The 21,104-nt window shown below is 39.4% G+C and overlaps 2 protein-coding genes across 5 annotated transcripts in view; one reads left to right on the top strand and one right to left on the bottom strand.

Moving 5' to 3' along the window:
• LOC116509713 (LHFPL tetraspan subfamily member 5 protein) overlaps positions 1 to 1,419 on the bottom strand; it is an 89,075-nt gene extending 87,656 nt beyond the window's left edge. The window contains exon 1 of one of the 2 annotated variants that reach the window (XR_004255525.1): positions 480 to 1,419. The gene's annotated coding sequence lies outside the window, so the exon portion shown is untranslated. The remainder of the gene's footprint in view (positions 1 to 479) is intronic. The other variant, XM_032218984.1, reaches the window with a different exon arrangement.
• Positions 1,420 to 2,052: 633 nt separating this feature from the next.
• The window catches only part of FKBP5 (FKBP prolyl isomerase 5), a 48,806-nt gene continuing 29,754 nt past the window's right edge, over positions 2,053 to 21,104 (top strand). The window contains exon 1 of one of the 3 annotated variants that reach the window (XM_032218363.1): positions 2,053 to 2,155. The gene's annotated coding sequence lies outside the window, so the exon portion shown is untranslated. Of the gene's footprint in view, positions 2,156 to 11,999; positions 12,269 to 21,104 lie in introns of those variants that run through there. The other 2 variants (XM_032218364.1, XM_032218365.1) reach the window with 2 other exon arrangements.

The following is a 21,104-nucleotide window of genomic DNA, read 5'->3' as shown; positions in this document are numbered from 1 at the left end:
CAGTAGATAAAGCCACAAATTACCCTCTCCCACACACACATTAGATTAGGCAACACCCTTTTTATATTTAAGAATAAAAGTAGAAATTTTCCATCTCTATAATTATCCTGTCATTCTTTTTTAAATATTTGAGGAATTATTTTTCAAACAATATTCTGTAGTATGGGTTATCTTGAACATATAATTAAGTCCCCCCCTTACAGACCTGACCACACGCACAAAACATAAAGATGTTGTTCAGAGTATGCTGCCAGTTCTTATCTTCAACTCACAAAGTTAAAGAAAATAAAGATTCCATAGCATTAACTCTGTCCTCCTCCCTTGTTATTGCCTGCGAAATGAATAAACGTTGAAATGCAATTAAAAACATAATGCAGAGACATAGAGGTGAGTTGATGGCAGAGAGGTGGGTTTTTTTGGAGAGGTTTTTTGCTGAGTGATCAGACCATGATGAAATTACGCCTTGTCTTAATGCTTACCTTCACTTTCTTGGGAAGTGGGCAATTTTTCACCTTTATTTCTGAGTACTGGTGAATAAGATACCTAGGTTTTCAAAAGCCAGCTTCCATAATAATCCTCAGCTATTCCTACACATTCCAGCCCAACTTTCTAGAGCCACTGACAAATAACCTCCTGCATCCTAGATCATTGATTAGCTTAGTTCCATCGGAGCCTCTTTCCCAGCAGAGCCACTGTTGTTGATCTCTTCTCTTTTTTTTTCCGAGCTGCTGATCACAAATGTTGGAGTGGGAGGGAGGGGGAGAAGGAAAGAAAACGAGACTGGATTGAATAAAATGGTCTCCTGCGAAAGAATCTTGGCCAGCAGAAAGGGTCGAGATTTCATAACATTACGGACGTTTTCAGAAAAACAAAAACATGCACGATCAGTGGTGGACTGGTAGTAAGGAAAAAAACCCAAACGTGATGGCTCCATCTATGGGTGCGTGAGCCAGGTATACAGCTAGAGAAGAAAGCATTATTTTAAACTGTAGGTTTCAAGCAGGATTTATTCAATATTCCAAGTTGAATGAACCTGTAGCAAATTCGCCCGGGGGTAGATTTTACTCGAGCAGCGTTTCTCCGCAGGCGCTGATTTAAATACGATCATCTTCCTAGCCACGGATTTTAACTTAAGAATTCTTAGGAACGGGATCATCTTCTATCATAATCGTACGACTTGGTAAAATAGAAAGCCCACATGTTGGGAAAAAACAACAACATCGAACTATTGGGGGGGGGGGACGTTTTTGCAAGATGATTTTGCCAGGTCCTCTTACCTTCCAACCCAGAGCGTTGGAAAACACCTCTCCTTTTTTTTTATCACGAGAGGGTGCCGAGAAAGTTATACCTGGGTCGAGTTGGGATACTTCTAAGTACATACAAGATCAAATTACACCCCGGCCAAAACAGTCGCCTGTGATCTTTGGCGGGAATTTGTCCCCACAGCCTGCCCTCTACCTGCCTTTTAAATAAACTTCAGAATACGGTTTGCGTAAAATCCCGTTTACGCTACGTTGCTTTAATTGGTAGGGTCTGCCCACCTACCCTCAGGTTAAAGTACTTCAACTGGAAGAAGAACACCACAACGGGGGAAAATAAGCAGTAACAAAAGAATCAGAACACAGCCTCCTGTGGGATTTGTACAGCACTCAATGAAAGATGTTGCCCGTCCAGGGCATCCCTGAAGATCGCATGCGGGGGGGGGGGGGGTAGAGACGCTATTGCCAGTTGAGCTAAGTAGTGGAGTTCATCTGGGTGTGGGGGAAGAGACGCAATGCTTGGGATTTTACTCTGTCTGGCTCAATCGATCAACCCTTTAAAAAAAATATTTTCGCAGAAGCAAGGGAGGGCACGGCGGACGGGGGGTGGGGTGGGCGGACTGGGAACTCGAGACTTCGGACTCCCCCTCGGGCGGCTAATTGTCGATTGGAAAAGGAGGCGTTATTTACATACGGGAAGGAAGACGTGGCCAATGAGAAAGCGCTCTAGGTGCCCTGGCTCCTGACGGGCAAGCGCCAGGGCCAGTAAGGCACGGGAAGGCGGGCTTTTCGCGAAGGGGGACTCGCGGCCAGCGCCGGTAGCTCGTGTCATTCCCGGTTGGGTAAGGCAGCGGCGGCGGCGGCGGCGGAGTCGGAGCGGACGGCGGCAAGGGCAGGTACCCGGCATTGGCTCTCGGGTTGGGGGCGTCTTGGCTTTGTGAAGAGAGAGAAAAAAAGGCGCCCTGCTTGTGTGCCTCGTCTCCTCAGAAAAGCGGAGAGGCTTCTTGGCCGGGGTGACTCCACAACCTCATCAGTCGGCGTGCGGGGCGTTGGGGGGGGGGGGGCTTTGCAGCCACCCTCCCTCCGGCCCCCTATCTTTCCCCCTCAGCCCCACTGGAGAGGCCTCTTTCATTCTCTTTCCTGCAGGGAAATCTCAGCAGTCCAGGCTGTGGGTCGCTTGCTGTGTGGTGGCGACTTGCTCTCTCTCTCATCCTCGCAACAGCCGCCACTCATTCCCCCCAACCTTCCTCCCCTCCGCCCCGCCGCCTCTGCTTTTCCAGGTCCGCTTTCCTGGGGCCAACGAGCTTTCTGTTCCTTTGCAAGATGCTGAATGGAACGGGTCTGGTTTTAAAAGGAACGTTTGTGGTTAAACACGAAAAGAAAACGAGAAATAACACGCCCCTCACCATCACTTTGACATGGAAGCCGGCCTAAGGACGATTGCAAATGCTGCGTCTGGTCTATAGGACGGGCGGGGAGAGATAGAGAGATTGAAAGAGAGAGGGAGAAAGGCGCGAAGGAAGAGCCGGTTTGCTCCCAGCACCACCCCGGAGCAATTACGGCTTCTGGGGATGTTGACACACCTTGCATTTGCAGCCTAGATTTCGTGTATGGTCCATTTTATAAACTACAATCGTAGCAGTAAATGTTACTAGCACACAACAAGAGGAAGGAAGGAAGGAAGGAAGGAAGGAAGTTTTTTTGTCGCCACTCTCCCCTTTCTCTAATTGTGGAAGGATAATTTGGAATTTGGTTAGGGTGGGGAAGAGAGCCTCCTTTTGTTTCCTTCAATCACAGCCTTGGGAGATGGCTGGTTTGGAACTAGACTGCCAACCGAAGTTAACCATAAAGACCAGAGGAAAGACTTCATAGAGACAGTGAGCTATTTTTCTTTTGAGCCACTCTCTGCTAAAGAGATGTGTCCCCAAGTTCTCAGAATTTTCAATTTACCTGGTGGACTCTTACCTTTGTACCTTTTGGGGTTGGTTGGTTTGTGTGCTTGCTTTTACAGATTGAGAATGAAGTCTGGACAACAGTTTGGGCAGATTTATCATTTTCATTCTAAACAGCCAAGCATATAATTATAGTCAGTAAGCCAAAGGTATTTTAAATGGGCAAGGCCCATTTAATCCTATAAATTTTGGTCTCAATTGACAAAAACCAATGAAAATCTTTGTTCAGATAGAAAGAGAGAGGAGGGAGAGAAAGAGAGAGTATTGTCCCAAGCTTATATGCTTTAAAAAAAGCATTTGTCAGAACCTGCCTACAAATGTCTTGATATGTAAAAGAACAAAATAATGGACCCCATGATCAAAAAGTTTTCTATGCAAGATCCACTGAATTTATTAGCAAGGAGAAGCCCTACAAAATTAGGATGAAAACATAGTTGTCCTTTTAGTGGTTCCTATTTATTTTAAATAGGGCTGCGCATGAGAAACTGCTGTCAAATTTATGCTTGAACCATGAAAACAAATGTATACTAGGTTTGTTTGTTTAGATGCATATGGCCATCCCTCTCAACACAGTCACTCTGGGCCATGAACAATTATGTTACAACTAATTACATTGGTTAAAAATAACATGTCTGTAATAAACTTTAGCAACCAGATACTTTTATTTCCCTCCCATCTAATTCATTGGTGAATGCACTGTCATAAAATATTTATTTGTCAAAAAGTAGCATTAAAAGTAAAATTATTTATTAGATTTATATGTTGCCTTTATATTCTACAATTCTAGTGAGCGTACGTAATGTTCCTTCCCCCACCTATTTTCCCCAACACAACAAACAACCTGTGAGATGAGTTGGGGTGAGAAAAAAATGACTTATCCACAGCCTGCTTTCATGCCTAAGGGAAAACTAGAATCCATAATAATGTCCCAATTTCTATTCCAGTGTCTTAATCACTATACAAAAATGGATTCTTTGATAAAATATATATTTTAGGTTTATTTAAAATACCAGTAGTTTTTTCCGTAGCCTTCACAGGGGTTATAATTGCACTTAAAGAGCACTTTTGTTTTGCAAAATTAAATGTTCATTAGTAGAACCAGCTGAAAGTTAGAAATTGGTGATGAAGAATTTTGAGTGAAAAATCTATTTGGGAGGACTGAAACCCCTTTAAGCACAGCTTCCTTATAGTTTTCATGTTGCATAGTAACACTTTTCAAGAATGCCTACATAGGAAAGACAGCTGTAAAAACCCAGAGTATGAAGGAAAACTTAAGGTTGTAAGAATAAGTGCTTTCAGTTATCTTCCATTAAACTTTATATTAAACTTCCTCTTTTGAATAGTACTGTATTAATAAGGACTGCAGTTTAGAGCAATAGGATTTTCACAAATTAGTCAAAGTGTTTAAAATTTGAAAAATATTTTCATGCAGTTTATTTTAAAATTTGGTTTGTAGACATTTCATTGGGTTTGCTTTCTGCTTAAGGCATTATATACAGGAAAAGTTGTATAAATTATTTATGTTCATTCTGTTTAGCAAGCTACAGGAGAACTCGTAATATTAATTGTATCAAAGAGATTTAAGTTTTATGCAAACCTACAAACATCACTCTTATCTCACTCTGCATGTTATAATAGCCATTATTCTTCTACCTGAGCAATGCAAAAAAATATTGAGTAGAATCCCATCTATCTTCTCAGATGGAATAAAAGAGAAACTATAACTCAATGTAGTTCTTCCCATGTAGTAAAAGTTCAGAAGTGGATAGCAGAATATAGTTGAAAGTCTAGATAAAAAGGCCATAGCTTTATTTATTTATTTATTTTGCTGCTTATCTTGCATGAATCTGACATCTAATTGTACTTAGCTGTAATTATAGTGCCTTTGATCTCCTCTTTTGCCCTCTCTTAGCTTCAAGTGGGACAAGGTGTACTGTATCTGATTTATGGTTTTCTAAATCCCTGTCTAGATAGTTGCTGATAGTTTGGCTGGTGAGACTTAATACTGTGTTTATTTAGGTGCTGTCTCATTACCAAGCTTAACACATCTTTTTAAGCATTCTCCCCAGAATCCCTCCCAGTGCCAATTTTCTTTGTTTCTCTCCCTAATTCCTATACATTTAATTATTTGTATTATGGAATATTTTTCCTTAAAATATTTCAGTTAATATGGGACAAGGAACAATGTCTCTTGTACTAGTTGTATCATCTTGAAGAATAACAGGGGCCAAAGTTTGTTTCATGAAATAAAATCTCACATTATAAGTGCTTTTACTTGAATATATTTGGACTCTTCAAAGTGCCTTTAGATTCCATTGTAAAAAAATAGAAAAGGTTTATTATTTTGGATTTGGTGCTTTTAATGTTTTAATTACAGCAAAAAAACATGATTTGGCTCTCTTTTGATCTTTAAGTCTCAATTTAGTAGAAGAGAATAAATGTAAATATTTCTGTCAAACAAGTTTAATAAATTATTTTTGGTATTGGTGTTGTCAGTATTCACCAGTATTCATATGACAAAGACTAGAATGAGAAAAATTGAAAATTTCTCCCAATATAATGAAATTAATGAAAAAGTATTAAGAAAAGGATGTTTGGTACTAGTAAACTTCACAATTGTTCTTTAGAAAAGTTTAAGAAACCTTAATTTGGATGGCTAGTGTCATTCAAAAAGCACTGATCTGTATTGGACATCATCCTAAACCATGTTTTGTTTAACCATTGTTTATTTAATAAACTATAATAGTAGGTTAACATAGCATGCTAAATGTTAATTAACCACTGTGAATTATGACATAGGGTGATGTGTGGAACAGTTCATTAGGTTTGATGAATATAACTTTTTCATTTTTAAAAAATAGTAATGACTCAAGCAGGCTTATTGTAGAAGGAAAATTATTCTTATAACCCTATAGTCCAGGCAGACATTTGCTCTAGTATGAACCATCCTCTGGCATAAGTGAAGATGAAATTTATTCTTAATTGTTTTATTTCATGGAATCTACAAGTTTAACCTTAGTCTGGAACTTTTGTTTATGAATAAGACAGCTAAAAAACTTTCCAATGATGTTGCACATTGTCATGAACACATGTTCAGTACAAGTCAAGAATAATTTTTTATAGAACAGGATTTTCTACAAAAATGAACCTTATAAGTTGTTCCAGTGGTGTCTTATTTCCTACAATACAGTATTTCAAATGGAGAGTCTCCTGGATCATATAATGGAACTGTATCAGATTCCAGGGCAGAATTTTACCTAGAGTACAATTCTATTACTACTCATAGATGTTGATATCTAAGTCTACAGTACTCATCCACCATAATTTTTTAATTTAAAAAATGGTTTGCATTTTATTCTGCAAGCTAGAAAATGGATCTTTCTGTAGTCTTTTGAGTATTCCCTTGTCTTTCCATGCAATTGTACAGGTCTTCCGTTGGTAGCATTTTTAATTTTTGATATGATGTTTGTTTTATTGTAAGTCCCATGTCTAGTAAGAATTATCTCACTGTCACCTCTATTTCTGTTTATGGATTAACTATAAGGCAATTATTATTGCAGAAGGAATAAAATGCAATATGGGTTTGACCCAGAGGTGGTTGCTAATCTTTTTACTACCAGTTTGGGTGCACTCCCATGTTTGCGTGTGTCCTGGCGATCCGGGCCAAACCAGCAGCCAACCCATCTCTGCTATGACCTCTTCACCCTTCAAACAATAAATATTTCTCAAATCGCTGTAGAATTAAATGGATAATGTAATATACCTCTATTGCTCTGTGCAGTACCAAGAGCTGTGGAAAGAGTCTTGCACTTACTCAGGTTTATAGTTTCTTTATAATCTCAGACAGACTGCAACTGATACAAATATTTGACCAGTTTCATAAAAGCGTACATCTGACTGAGTTTGGTGTCCTTTTTAAGGTAGTAGCTGTGAAAATTTAAGCATTCTAGTATTGCTTTAAATAATAATGGTGTTTATAAAATAAAATTTCTATAATTGGTTTTGATTATCGAATTATTTAATTTCAAGGGGAGTTAACCCCCTACCTTTTATTTACTTAATGATTTTTAAGTTAATTTTTGGCTCTGTAAAATGTAGAAAATCTGACTTTTAGAATTTGCTAATAGCAGGCCAATTGATTTTTATAAATGCACGGTTTTCAAAGCCTCTTTGGTTATTGACATAAAAGAAGTCATATAATTGAGTGCCTAAACAAGAACCCTTCAAGGTTCCGATTTGGTGGCTCACTAATAAATCTCTGAAAATGATGTCAATAGGACCATCATAAAGCAAATGGCAATGAATATCAGTATTCTGTGTAATAAAATTTAGAGATTTAGAGATTTAGAGATTTATTAATATTTGTAGGCCGCCCTTTTCCCTGAGGGGACTCAGGGCGGCTCACATAAAATAGGGGAAGGGGAGATACAGACATTAAGATAAGACATATAATAAAATAATAAACAACATACATTCATCATTCGGGAGGGGAATTATCCTTGTCCCCAGGCCTGACGGGCGAGCCAGTTCTTCAAGGCTGTGCGGAAGGCCTGGACGGTGGCGAGGGTGCGGATCTCTACGGGGAGCTCGTTCCAAAGGGTCGGGGCTACTACTGAGAAGGCCCTCCTCCTTGTAGTTGCCAGCCGACACTGGCTGGCCGATGGTATACGGAGGAGGCCTAATCTATGTGATCTTATTGGTCGCAGGGATGTAATTGGCAGAAGGCGGTCTCTCAAGTATCCAGATCCACTGCCATGTAGGGCTTTATGGGTGACTAATAGCACCTTGAAGCGCATCCGGAGATCGACAGGTAGCCAGCGCAGCTCGCGGAGGATAGGTGTTATGCGGGTGAACCGAGGTGCACCCACAATCACTCGCGCGGCCGCATTCTGTACTAGCTGAAGTCGCCGGATGCTCTTCAAGGGCAGCCCCATGTAGAGCACGTTGCAGTATTCCAGCCTAGAGGTCACAAGGGCCCGGGTGACTGTTGTGAGAGCCTCCCGATTCAGGTAGGGTCGCAACTGGCGCACCAGGCGAACCTGGGCGAATGCCCCCCTGGTCACAGCCATTAAATGGTGGTCAAACGATAGCTGTGAGTCCAGGAGGACTCCCAAGTTGCGAACCCTCTCTGAGGGGTGTAGAATTTGACCCCCCAGCCTGAGTGATGGAATATTGGTCGAATCTCTGGGAGGGAAACACAACAGCCACTCGGTCTTTTCTGGGTTGAGCACGAGCTTGTTAACCCTCATCCAGTCCATAACAGCTTCGAGGCCGCGGTTCATCACGTCTGCCGCTTCATTGAGTTGGCACGGGGCGGACAGATACAGTTGAGTATCGTCCGCATATTGATGGTATCTAATCCCGTGCCTGCGAATGATCTCACCCAGCGGTTTCATGTAGATGTTGAATAGTAGGGGGGATAAGACCGAGCCCTGAGGCACCCCATAAGTTAGGGGCCTAGGGGACGATCTCTGCCCCCCCACTAACACCGACTGCGACCTGTCCGAGAGGTAGGAGGAGAACCACCGCAACACGGCGCCTCCCACTCCCACCTCCCGCAGTCGTCGCAGAAGGATACCATGGTCGATGGTATCGAAAGCCGCTGAGAGGTCGAGGAGAACCAGGATGGAGGAATGTCCTCCATCTCTGGCCCTCCAGAGATCATCGGTCAATGCGACCAAAGCGGTTTCTGTGCTGTAACCGGGTCTGAAGCCTGACTGGAAGGGGTCTAGATAGTTTGCTTCCTCCAAGGACCGCTGGAGCTGGAAGGCCACCACCTTCTCAACAACCTTCCCCAGAAAGGGGAGGTTGGAGACTGGACGATAATTATTAAGGATAGCTGGATCCAAAGATGGCTTCTTCAGGAGGGGTCTCACCACCGCCGCTTTCAGTGCGGCGGGGAAGTTCCCCTCCCGAAGTGAGGCGGTGACAACCGCCTGGATCCAGCCTCGTGTCACCTCACTGCAGTTAGTAACTAACCATGAGGGACACGGATCCAGTACACAGGTGGAGGTACTTACAGCCCTCATGGCCTTGTCCACATCCCCGGGGGTAACGTCTTGAAACTCAACCCAGAGTTGTTCAAATTGATCCTCCTGTGCCTCGGCTGGAGCTGCAGGGGTGGAGTCCAAGTCCGACCGAAACCGAGCAAAATGTTTTATGAGTTAATCAGCAGTAAATGTTTAAAGGCCAATTTGTACATTTTTTGCTAGTTTTGATAGAAATTTGTTAATATTTACAGTAGAGAATATTATAGGAATTTTTAAATAGTATATAGTTCAATTTTGCATGTTAATTTTGTGTTGTTCAGACAAATGGTTAAAAATAGTTTTATTAAACTGTTTAATCTATAGACTCATAGATCAAAGAGAAAGTTATATATAAAGGTGGCAAATTTTAAAAAAGTAACAATGTTTACTTCCATCCTTATGTCAATTACTTAATGCAAGAAAATATTGATAAGCATGGCAAGCTAAGAACAGGAATATTACATGGTAATAAAGATAAGACCCCAAATTTATGTTATATTTAAGTATAAAACTTTTACATTTTCTCATTCATTCCCAGCTGAGTTAGTCAATTTGTTACATTGTTGATCAATTTACACTAATGAGTATAGAATTATAATAAAAATAAGATGTTTCAACCAGGAGTGGGTTCCTGCCAGTTCTAACCTCTTCTATAGAAGAGGTTCTACAAATCTACAGTGCCATTTAGAACCGGTTCCAGCTCCCTCCCCCCGTCTGTCTGCACATCATCAAGATGAAGAGCGAGAGGGGGAATTCTGGGAGTTGAAGTCCACAAGTCTTAAAGCTGTCAGGTTTGAACACCCCTGGTGTTCACCCCTTTTTTTCTTAAGGGTTAGGGGTGCAAGGCTCTTGTAACTTGACAGCTTTAAAACTTGCGTGCTTCAAATGCCAGAGTTTCTGAGCTAACATTTTGGTGCTAAGCAAGAGCGTTGTTAAGTGAGTTTCACCACATTTTACAAGTTGGCCATGCCCACCCAGTCACATGACTGCCAAGCCACTCCCACTCGCTCACATGGCTGGCAAGCCACTCCCACCCGGTCACATGGCTGACAAGCCACTCCCACAAAGCAGGCTAGACCTACAGAAGAGGTTCTAAAAAATGTTGAAACCCACCACTAGTTTCAACACTTCACATACTGCTTGCGTTTTAAATTTGTCAAATGTGCATATTAATTGCTTAATATACTTACCAACACGTACAGCAGAGATTCAGCATTTACTATCCAAGAATTTTTTTTCTCTACATGGCAGTATTTTGCATATAATTTTGTAAATGTGAATTAAGAATGAAAGTTAAAAGTAAGATATATTTAAGAAACATGGGACCCATGAAGTCTTCATATAGTGTTTTTCAGCATGTAGTATAAAGAATAGAGAAACTACTTTCCACACAAATTGTGTTATATAAATTGAAAATGGATTAGCTATTATGTATTGTCTTCCAATGCAGCTTCTTGAATATCTTGAGAGCCAATCATTGGAACAGAAGGGGGAGAGGATTGAAAAACTTCATTCTGTTAATAAAATTAAACTAAGAGGTATTTTTAGACCTGTTGAGTAAGTCCTATTTCTTGTTGGTTAATTTGCTTTGGGTAATTTGGGTAATTTGTTTTGTTCTCCAGTTATGAATATCTATAACTTAGCAGTAAATTGTAGTATTTTTAGTATTGTAGTATTTTTTATTTTCTTTTTAGTATTTTTAATCTTTGATACACAATTTTCTCCCTGTAACTGCTACTCTTGTTAGAATATGCTGGACTTTTATTTAGTAAATTACTGATCTTACACAGTACTAGAAGAATATCAAAGTGTTGTATATTAAATTGCTTCATCAACAGATGAAGATATTGAAGTATTTTAGTTCCACAAGTCTCCTCACCCCTGATCCTTTAAATATTTACAGTAGATTATTGCAGAAATTTTTATTTCAGTGGTTCAAAATAGAAACAAGTAATGCTTTGATTGAAGTTTATTTTGTAACTATTTCCATCTCTGTCTCCAGCCACCCTGCCTCTAGCTTCTAGGGAGAGTTGACATGTAATGTTGATTAATAGTAAAAATGATTTGTTTAAAACATTATTTCAAATATTTTTGAAAAATTAGTATTGCCACTTGGGGGAGCTAGGACAATTTATATTCCAAATTATTGTGAATCTTGCTGAACTTGATAGGGTAATTGGAAAAACAAGTGGGAAGAAAGCTATGAATTATGTAACATTTATGATGGATGATAATGCCAAAAATAACGCTTGGAAATTGTAAAAAATCTGGAAATTCAATTTTTGGTTAATAAACCTTTAAGACCAATATGCCTAGTTTCAATAAGAAATTTGGTCAGAGACTACATTTAATTGCCTTACTGCAGTTAATCAACAGTAATGTCAGAATAAAAGTCTATTTGATACACTGATTTCAACCACTTTATGTAAATGCTATACAGTTGATTTCTTCATACTATGTGTAAAATTGTTACAGGTAGTTAATTGCTAACAGTTTTCTCAACATACGACAAATGACAATTGTCCTGTTCAGAAAATTGATATTTAAAGGTATCCCTGTGTATACTGTACATTGTTGATTCTTATGAGGTTACTGAAGAATGACACTTAGGAATTCTTAAAAGGAAAAATCATTGTTTGTTTATGAACGATAACTAAAACTATAGACCATCATAGACTTCAGTTACTTCAATTATTTAAAATCATGGCTCACAAACTCAAATCATCTTCCCAATTTGCTTGCTTCCCTTGACAGTGTGCCAGCAGCTGACAGTCACACAAATAGTGAAGAACTTCAATGGTGGCAGTGTTTGTCATAAGGTGATTAAGTGCAATGCCAGGAATGCAAATATGGCCAAACTTGTCTGCTGGTCTCATCCTTGTTAGACATTGGATTGGACACTGTCAAGGAATATGATGGCTGCAAGTTAATTTATCAGAATCAGAAACGATCTCTGGAAAATATATTTCCATGCTATTGCCAAGAAAACTGCATGTTGGGTCCATCAGGAATGAAGATCAACTTGAGGGTATTTTTATCTTTTATTTTAAAGACCATAATTATATTTATGGTGAAAATATGAGCTGGGGTCTGAAGTTTTACTGTTTCACTTTCTACATTTTTTAGAATGTATTGCATTCTGCATTAGGGATTTTAAAGTATCATAAGCCATTTTAAGAATTATCAATAAAATTGGAGAATTGATGAAAATCTAAATATTAACTAAAATTGGCTTTAAATGGAATGAAAAAAAAATATGTATATGATAGGGAGACATCTGCAAATGACTAAACAATTAGCGGGTACAGTTTCCATGATGTTAAGGTGCCATTTTTTCCTCTTCTGAAGAGATGCTAATATGTTCTGGAAAAGAAGTGGTAGAAAGGGAAATGGTATTATTAGACGTAGCCTTTTGAGCTGACCCAGATTCCTTCAATTACTCAAAATGGTATTTACAAAACATATTTTTAAAAAAGTTAATTTGCTTTGGTGTTTAGAAAATATTGCCAGGGAAATAAATAAGACTAAATTAAATGAACAATATCTGTAGTTATTATTAGCAATAGCAATAGCAGTTAGACTTATATACCGCTTCATAGGGCTTTCAGCCCTCTCTAAGCGGTTTACAGAGTCAGCATATCGCCCCCACAGTCTGGGTCCTCATTTCACCCACCTCGGAAGGATGGAAGGCTGAGTCAACCTTGAGCCGGTGAGATTAGAACCACTGAACTGCAGATAACAGTCAGCTGAAGTGGCCTGCAGTATTGCACCCTAACCACTGCGCCACCTCGGCTCTTATTATTAGAGTTGGGAGTTATGAATATCCTGAAACTTCAGATAAAACTTGATAGAACATGGAATGATTAATTTGTAATTTAAACATCCTTTGCCTCCCCATGTGGGAAACAATGAATATGTAACGGAATACATATATACTACATATACATATGTATCACTTCCATTTCAGAGTGAGCAGTACTACAGAAAGCACAACAAGAATTAGAATAATAAGTAAAATAATTAAAAGCAGGAAAAAAAGAGAGAAATAAAACTATTATTTTAAACTCACCCAGTTCACTATATATTTGCTTATATATATGCAAATATCTGTCCTTGTTTTTCAAACTTCTCACCTCTCTTTTAAAAAATAACACATGAATTCTAACCAAGTAAAACTTTCTCTTTGTTCAATCCATGTATTCCTCATATGATTTGTTTGTATGACCAAAGTACCAGTACTTATTTTTTTTTATATTGGACATTCCCTTTTCAACATTCCTTTATAATCCTCTCCTATTACAATATATACTTTTAAATCAATCCATTCCCAATATTCTCCCAATATGCCCAACTTTTACAAGAGAGTGCATAGAATAACATGTTTATACATAGCAATTTTGCTTCTTTCATCAAACATTTGTTCCTCATAACATATCATATATTACATACTATGATTCTACTTGCATTTGATCTACTTAATTAATTTTCTCTTGAATACTATGAAAATATTCAAACTTCTCTACTTGGTCTAATTTTATATCATGTATGATTTTCAATTATTCACTTCACTTGCCATAGTAAACAGAATTACATTGATTTTAATGCATTAATTTTCAAATCAATACTCATTGTTTTATTGATTTAAATATACATTGCAAATCATTTGGATTTTCAACCAACATGGCATTGTTTACATATAAAAATTCATAGACATTCCCCTATCAACACCTACCAACCATAAGCATACCTTATTTTCACATATATTTTAATACATTTGTATGCATTTATCCATAAACATATTAAACAGTTGAGAGGGCATCATGTATCCCTTATATTTCTCTCTGATTGATGGTGAATCAGTAATTAATGAATAGTTATTTTTATTCATGCTTTGCTTTCATTTTATACTGATGTTATGACATTAAATAATCAACTTTCATCTTCATTTTTACCTAGTTCAACCCCATTCATTAGTATGTTCTTTTCCAAACTTTCAGGAAACCTCCTTTTAAAAAAATTATTTGCTGAAGAATAAAAATCTGGTTGCATGTACTTTTACTACAGATTGTTTCTATTACTACAATTTTGTTCACTGCCGTCTTCTAGAATCTCCCTCAACAAGAATTCTTCCAAACACTTTGTCAGGCAAATTGTTGTTACCTTTCCCTTTGTATAAGAGAACAGAAATATCATTCTTCCAATGATCAGATACAGATGGAGTCCTCACAAACTCCAGTTATGACCATCAGTTGGCCCAAAATATCAGTCATTGAGCGAAGTGGCAGTTAAGAAATATGCTATGTGACTGCTTCTCTTAAAGACTGCAATCCCAGTTCTCTCATCACAGTTGTTAAGTGCAGTGCTGGGAAAGGGCATGGGCCTTACGGGTGGTGGGGCATCAAACCTAGGAGGCCTGGACCCTCTGTCTGCCCACCAGGAAGAATAGTCATGAGCACGATAGTATTTGCTAGTATTTTCACCAAATTTGAAGTCTCAGGACACTAATAAATGCCATCTTTCTGAAAGGTTTAGAATCCATTTGTGAGGGGAAAACACTAGTAAACACAATGCTTTGAGTTTTGAACAAAATTGAACTACATACTATTTAAATATTGGCGTTTGTTAGCGGTTTTGCCAGATTTGAGGTCTGTTTGTCCAGATTTTCAGACATGCAAAATCAATGGTTTTCTCCAAAAGGGAAAACGATAGCGAATCTGAGCATTCTGAAAGGCTCAGAATGCTGTCATTCGCTAGTGTTTTCACCAGGTTTGAGGTCCCTTCCTCCATCATGTGACAGGATTTCCCTCCCTGCACAAAGGGGAGAGAAAATCCCTCAGCGCACTGGGGGAATGGACCCCAAATCCAATGTCCCTTCCACTTGGAACCTTTCCTGCCAGCTTTCCTGTGGACTTTCTGGGGAAGCCAGCAGAGAAAACTGCAAAGGTGATCACATGATCAAAGGGCACATGGCAACCTGTAATAAATGCAAATAGGATGCCAAGCACTCAAAATGTGGTCATGTGACTAAAGGCAGCCAGCAAGTTGTTTTACAGCAGCCAGAAGTTATTTACGTCCATAAAGTATTCATTCCCAGGAGTTGCTGAGTATGAATGGTAGTAACAATCAATTGTAAGTTGAGGACAAGTTGAACAACCATTGGATAAACAAATCATATTCATAAACCTCAGCTGCCTCCAGTCCACTAACCCACCAGCTAGAAGATACATATAGTATATAAACCCATTCTACATATAGTACTTTAATAAAATTGCTTACAATTAAAATTAAAACTGCATTGGATTCATTCCTCATACTTGATACACAATCCAGCAGTATTCCTTTCCATTTTCCCCCGTTTCATTTAAGAACTGACATAAGACATTGAGATGGAAGTTAAATAAAAAATGACTCCATTCGATTGCAGATCTAGCTGGTGTTCCAGACAGTTTGAAAATACATTGATTTATCATTTATGATTTCCAAGTAACGTACAACACAGATAAATTTGACCAGTTGAATTCTGGCACAAAAAATTGACTCAAGTACCAGACAACATATTTAAAACATGTATTAACAATATATACATGCTTCTGGATAGCTGGATTTTCTTACACTGTACCCAGTAATGACAGGGCTAGTTATTCCAGTTGCCGCTCCCATAATGCCCATAATTCTCCTGGAACATGTCTCTCTGCTTTATTCATCATTCAGGCTGAGTCATATGTGCATGCATATATGAGGGACTGACAGTACTTTCTTAACTTGTTTATGTCTTGGCTTTTTGTATTTAAGATAAAAAATTGATACAGGCAGTCCTCAACTTACAACAATTCATTTAGTAACTGTTAAAAGTTATAACGGTATTGAAAAAAGTGACTTATGACTGTTTTTCACACTTATAACAGTTGCAGCATCCCCATGAACATGTGACCAAAATTCGGATGCTTGGCAACTGACTCATATTTATGATGGTTGAAATATTCCATAGTCATGTGACTTTCTGATGAACAGAGTCAATGGGGAAGCCAAATTCACCTAAGAACTGTGACAATAAAGGTCATAAAATTTGGCAAAACCTACTTAACAAATTTCTTGCTTAACAACAAAAAATTTCAACTCAATTGTGGTTGTAAGTCAAAGACTTCCTGTATTTGCCTGAAGGTAAGGAGTTTGCAACATACAAAACAAATAAAGCTTTGCCAAACATTTCTTGGACAGCACGTATATTGCTAGGCCTTCGATCCACTCTGACATAATTAGCATCATAAATCATGTGAGCAGAGTAGAACTACAGTAGATAGATAAGACATACCGTATATACTCGAGTATAGGTCGATCCGAATATAAGCCGAGGCACCTAATTTTACCACAAAAAAACTGGAAAAGTTATTGACTCGAGTATAAGCCTAGGGTGGGAAATGCAGCAGCTACCGGTAAATTTCAAAAATAAAAATAGATACCAATAATGTTTTTGAATATTTATTTCAAAGAAAAACAGTAAACTAGCTCTGTAAGTGGAAAAGAGGGTCAATAAAAACAATATGGTATCAACAATAACTTTAAAAGTACAAAAACCTTAGCTCATTCAGCAACCAAGCTAAAACACAAGAGTTAAAATCCTTCAAAACTCATAGGCTCATAATATACATTCTACCAGTGTCCTGCCTGTGCCCATTGAATATACAACCTGCCCTGTGTCCATTAATTACAGCCTGCCATTGCCCATTGAATAACATATACAGCCTGCCTGTGCCCATTAAATATACAGTAGCCATTGTAAAAATTTGCTCTGGATAACAAATTATTATCACACAATACCGGTGTATTCAATGAAATACTTCACTCACCTCATGATTAAGGTGACCAGATTTTCAGATTGGTAAAGAGGGACACCTTTGATCGGGGGGGGGGGGAGGGAGCTGGCCGCGGCGGTTACTGCCAGCCCACGGCCTTGCTAGGGACGTCTGGTCACCTTAATTATACACATCCTCTCTCTCTCTATTCACTATGTCACGGCACACTAGTGTGCCACGGCACAGTGGTTGAAAAACACTGGTCTAAGAGACAACATGCACTGCAACAGAAGGAGTGTTCCCATAAAGCTAAGGTTTTCAGGACCTACAATTTTACCATCCAAAACAAGAGTGTCAGCATCGGTGTGCACAGAGTATAAGGACATCCCAGCAGCTCTCCCATTCATTCCCCAAAGGATTCCCAATGACCCCATAAACCATTTTTACCATGTTCACACTCTTCCCTATCTATAAATACACACAGTGCTACAGTAATGCTAAGGGTCAGCAACTGTCACAAGGGCTTATAGACAAAACAGCTGAAAGAAAGGGGATCCGAGGTCAAGTCTGACTACCCCCAAAATGATGAATCAGCAGATTATCTGTTTGGGTCCCCCTTTTTCCTTTCCTCCCCTTAACCCTAGTTAGCCCCCATTCCTTTTTTTGTGTGTGTGTCTGTGTGTGTGCAGAGCATACTTATGGGTGACCTCATGTTGATGAGTCAGCAGTGTCTGGACTCTGCACACAGAAGGCTGCAGCCAGCAGATACAAGGGGGTAATTCAGTCCACCTCATCCCTTTGTAAAACACCCCCCACCCCCAGCCGCTCTGTGAAACACCCCCCACCCCCAGCCGCTCCTCAGCCCCACCCGTTCCCAGACACCTGATGAGTCAGCACTACTTGCCCAGATGGGGACAGCGCACCCAACGCTTAGGTAGTCCGAGAAGAAGCGGGGAAGGGCCCCACTTCTTCTTCTTTCCACCCCACCTCCGCAGAAGGAAAACTCAAAGCATCACGGCGATCCCGGGAAAAAGAGGCGAGCCGGGGAGCGGCGGCATTTCTCTCCCTCTCCCTCTCTTTGCCGCGACCTGCCGCCGGCGGGCAACAAGGACGGCCACCCACGCCGCAGATCCACGTCCAGCAGGGAGGAGGAGGAGGGAAACCCACCCACCTGTCAGCCACGGGAGAAAGGAAGTCGGCGAGCGGAGGAAAAGACGGGGGAAAAGGAAGCTCGGCGGGTGAAATGCGGTCCCCGCCAGGATCTCACCTCGCCCTCTTAGCCTCCCCACCCTTGACACACATGCACGCACACGCACCCTCCGCCTAGCCCGCCAGAACATTCCCGGGTGGGAACAGCCGGGGGTGGGGGGAAGAGAGAGAGAGAGAGACGCGATCGCGTTCCCGGCAGTCCAGAGCAGGAGGCGCTTTTTTCCAAAAATAAACACAGTGGATCATCTATCTCAGTGTTTCTCCACCTTGGAGACTTGAAAGTGTGTGGACTTCAACTCCCAGAATTCTGGGAGTTGAAGTCCACATATTTTCAAGTCTTCAAGGTGGAGAAACACTGATCTATCTAATTAATATAATTAGTTATAATTAGTTGGGAGGGAAAAGCGCTTGGTGCAAAGAAGGAGTTTCTTTCAACCAGCGGAACCCCCTGGCGCAATCGGGCTGCGATTGGCGGCCGTCCTTGCTACAATCCGCGCCGCCCGCCTCATCAATGGGGTAAAGTCCTTACGTCCAGCTCTCATGCGGGCGTAAGGAAAGTCCTCTCTTTCCCCCTCATCAGAACACAAGCCCGGGAAGTGAGTGGAAGTTCTCTGCGCGACTGAAACGGAAGCCACGGCAGGAGAGTGAGGCTGCTGCCAGCCATTTCACCTCGCGCAGAGAACTTCCACTGGGTCCCGAAATGGAGGAGAAAAAGGGGCGCCCCTTTTTCTCCTCCATTTGGGCAAATTTTTCACTGACTCGAGTATAAGCCGAGGCAGCTTTTTTCAGCCCAAAAAGTGGGCTGAAAAACTCGGCCTATACTCAAGTATATACGGTACTTGCAGCTTTAATTTCTTTACTTTTTGCCCTCTCTTTCTTCAAATCCATTATATCCACTAATATATATAAGTGTTATTATAAATAAAAATTCCTACATGCTGAATGTATTGTTTATAATAGGGAAAGTTATTAAATTGAGCCTATGTGTGTCATCACAATGCTTTGATATTTCCTTATTCCAGGCATAAGCAACTTCTTTTGCCTTTTTAGCAAAAATAAAATTGACATAGATTATTAAGACCCATTGTTACCATAAACCTAAATTCTCTCTTCCAGATAAATAATTCCACCTATGATATCATTGCATCTTTGGATACACCTCTTATGTTTGACATTGTTTTGCTGGTCATTTGTAAAAAAAAAAAAGACCTCTGTATGAGGGGAAGGCTTCTTGGCCATTAAGCTCACATAATGCATACAGCTTTCATTGAAAGCTGCGATGGAAAACCGTAGTTTACAGTCAGTTTTTTCCCTCAACAGCAACTACAGCATAATAATAGTATATTGCATTTATAGAGCTTCAGTGTATGTACTTATATGTTGATCCATTCTTTTATTTCTTTATTAATGTATGAAAAAATGATTAAAGGAAATGAAAAGCATGGAAAAAAGAACAGCAATCTCTTGAATGGAGATTTGAATTCATTTAAAATAAATAGATATCCTCTGACTATGCTTCTGCCAATTTTGAACTTCAGTCCTGTTCCTTCTTGCTTTTCAAGTTCCGTGGTAAAATATCTTCCTGTTATTGTGGAAGATTGAGACAAAGTAAGCATCAAACAGCTCTGTTTTCTCTCTATTTGTTAGCATGTTGCCATCTTCATGAGCAGCTGGTACTGTACTTTTATTCCTTTATTTTCTCTTTATTTTAAACATACCTGAAGAATCCTTTCTTTATTTTTAACATTGTTGGCCAGTCTTGGCTCATTTTGAACTTTTATGACATTGTCTTTACTGTTCATTTTCAGTGTATTTCTTCTTTGATTATCTGTCCTCTTTTGTACTACTTAACATTTAAACAAAAAAGATGTCCTTGCTTTCAGAACTTCACTGAGATTTTTTGAGAAAGCTGTCCTTTATTGTTTCTTCATTGGAAGTATTTGTAATTGGGTTTTTAATTTCTCTTGCTTTTAGTAATTATCAGTATCCTTAAGCACTTTTACTCTTTAGCTTCTTCTTCTCATGGATCCTACTAGCATTGTTCTGCATTTATTAAATCAAGCAATCCTTCCCTTCTTCCCTCTTCTTTCTCTTTCTGTATTTCTTACTCTTGCTTTCTCTCTCTCTCTCCCCCTCCCCCTCCCTCTATCTCTATCTCTTTCTCTCATAGTTCAAGATTCATGTTCAGTGATGTTCAGCTTCAATGTAAGTCATGTCCTTTTTATGTGCAATTTTTTTATTGGACTGAATGTGGAAACAATATAAATATCATATTCAGTGAAAAATATGATAGTGTTAGAAAGGCGTCAATTCTATTTTTAAACCAGATTTGATAGACATTATCCACCAGATCAGTATTTTCTTTTCTAAATAGATAAACATAGTGTTTATGAGTGTGCAAAAAATCGAGTGGAAGGAATTTTTGACTTTCTGCAGGCTTCCCCATTTACTTTACCTCTAGGAAGCTGGCAGGGAGCATCAGAAACCACATGATTGAATACTAAAATATAACCTATCATGTTGTTGTTTGTTGTTTTAACCATTTAGTCCTGTCTGATTCTTGGTGACTTTATAGGCAAGTGCTATACAGATAAGAAAAAAGATTCTTCATCTGTGACTTCTATTATAGAATAAGGTTCAGAAAAAAAGTGGCCTAATGTTTTAGTATTTGAAATGCTGGATTATGATCATAGTAGCACAGAAGGATACTTCATTTTGCTATCGTGTTGTTTGCCAGCCATCTCAATCTGGAAAAAAAAATTAAATGACTGTCAATATTTTCAGTATCTTCTACTAATGTGCTGGGTTGTGTTTTTCAAATAACAGATTTGGAACAATTAAAATGCTAGAATTGTGTTCTTC

Source organism: Thamnophis elegans, chromosome 5 (genome assembly GCF_009769535.1).
Source record: "Thamnophis elegans isolate rThaEle1 chromosome 5, rThaEle1.pri, whole genome shotgun sequence".
Lineage (NCBI taxonomy): Eukaryota > Metazoa > Chordata > Lepidosauria > Squamata > Colubridae > Thamnophis > Thamnophis elegans.
Note: the sequence above shows the minus strand (reverse complement) of the source record. Positions and strands in the feature narration are given on the sequence as shown.